Here is a 2,305-nt window from a genome sequence, read left to right as displayed (position 1 = left end):
CTCAAAAATTAACATAGGTCGAAGATGGCGAAAAAAGAAAACCAAGAAAAAAACAAACAAAAGCGAATCAAAATTGAGAACTTACAGAAACCGGATGTGCGAATAAATTTCCAAAATAAGACAATCGAAAGCATAGATTGGGCAACATGGGAGGACCGTATAAAAACAAAGATATAGAGTGGGCCTGAACAAAGTTCCGGGATATTCTTGTTAGATGTACGATCGAAGTGTGTGGTACTGCAGTTGTAGGAAGAATGTCCGGTGATGCGTGGTGGAATGATGAAATTCAGGCTGCCCAAAAAGCAAAGAGAGAAGCTTACAGGAGAACTTTGAACATCGCAGGTCTTAGAAATGAGGAAAGAAATAGACGTAGAAATGATTATAGACATGAAAACAAGATACTTAAACGATCAGTTAAAGAAAGTAAAGGTACAATTAGAGAAGAAGAAGAGATAAAAATACAAAACGACTTTGAAGGAAGCAAGAAACTGCTTTATAAAAAAATAAAAGGAAACAAAAGTACAGAATTTGTTAACATGAGAAATAGTAAGAGGGAAATGGTATATGATGCAGACGGAATATTAGAGGCTTTTAGAGACTATTTTAGGAGATAATTCTGGGATGAAACTATAGGACACCACAAATGCGATGTTGAACACGATGCGATAGAAAACTCCATTGAGAAAGTCTGGTCACTGAGGTTAGGGATATAATTAAGAACTTGAAAAACGGTCAGACTGCTGAAGTAGACGGTATTAACGCTGAAATGCTTAAACACGGTGGCGAGTGCATACCACATAGACTGCGAATTGATAAATTTATGTTTCGAGATGGGAGACGTCCCAAACGATTGGAAAAAGCGAATATCATACCAATATACAAAAGAAAGCGAGATAAAAGCGACTGCAATACTTACAGAGGGATTAGCTTATTAAGTACCGTAAGTAAAATATACTCAAAAATACTTATTCTTAGGGTAATGAAAATAACAGAAGCAAAGATTTGGGAAGTCCAATGTGGGTTTATGCCAGGAAGGTCATGTACGGATGAAATATTTAGCTTAGGGCAAATAACAGAAATAAGTTTTGAGAGTAGGAAAGAAAGTTTTCTGCGCATTTGTTGACCTAGAAAAATCTTCTGACAAGGTAGATAGAAGTAAACTTTGGGAAGTCCTGAAAGAGTGACTCAATGGATGGCTCCTACAAGCTATATAAACAATATATACGGGTAGCAAAGCGAGTGTAAGAGTGAATGTTAAACTGAGTGACTGTTTCGATATTATTCGAGGAGTTAGACAAGGATGCGTCATGTCTTCATGGTTATTCATATTATTTATGATCAAGTGTTTAAAAATGGCTCTTTTCGACGAAGAGGGTGTGGATATCGAAACAGTAAGGGTACGTGGGTTAGCGTTCGCAGATGATAAGGTTGTTATGGCAGAGTCAATCGAAGGCTTACAAAGAATGTTGAATAAACTATATGCAAGGATGAACACCATGGGCCTCAAAATTAACGAAAATAAAACAAAAACTATGGTGTTCAAAGGAAAGAGTGAGAAAACACTATGTAATATTTTATTAAATGATGTGAGAATTGAACAAGTTGATAAGTTCGTATACCTTCGTAGCTTATTTACTAGGGACGGGAAGATAGATGAGGAATTAGATAGACGCATAAACACAGGTAAGAAGGTTATTGGTGGAGCAAGTCCCCTTGTCAGGAGTAAAAATACATCAAATAAAGCTAAAATGGTCATACATAATTCTATATTTGTACCGACTGTACTATACGGTAGCGAGACATGGAATTATGGAGAGCAAAATAAGAGTGAAATTAACCCAATTGACATGATATTCATGCGCATAATATGCGGGAAAACTCTGATGGCCAAAGTAAGTAACAAAATAATTCTAAAAGAATGTGGTGCAGAAGAGACGCTAGTAGAGACGTGGGAAACAAATGGGTAATGGCAACGTGCCCAGAGGTAGATCGCGGAAAGAATGGTTAGAATATGTGAATGAGACCCTAGTTAGAAGAGAAATAAGAAGTCACAGAAACACGAGAGTCTGCATGAAAAAATTCATAGACATAAAAGAAGCTTACATAACGACTTTGTGAGGATCTTCACTTGGGATAATTGCTAGCGAGATTGATCAGCAACCTGAGTCGAAGCAGTGTTGCGGAACGAACGTGATATTTACATAAATAACACGAGAATTCTGAATCAATCTGGAAATTCTCTATCCCTTCCACACATTATTCCTTTCCCCATCGACTGAGTCACGGCTACCCCGAAAGGGAAATG

Source organism: Belonocnema kinseyi, chromosome 3, assembly GCF_010883055.1.
Source record: "Belonocnema kinseyi isolate 2016_QV_RU_SX_M_011 chromosome 3, B_treatae_v1, whole genome shotgun sequence".
In the NCBI taxonomy this organism is placed as follows: domain Eukaryota; kingdom Metazoa; phylum Arthropoda; class Insecta; order Hymenoptera; family Cynipidae; genus Belonocnema; species Belonocnema kinseyi.
The sequence above is the reverse complement of the archived record's forward strand: the minus strand, read 5'-3'. Positions refer to the sequence as shown.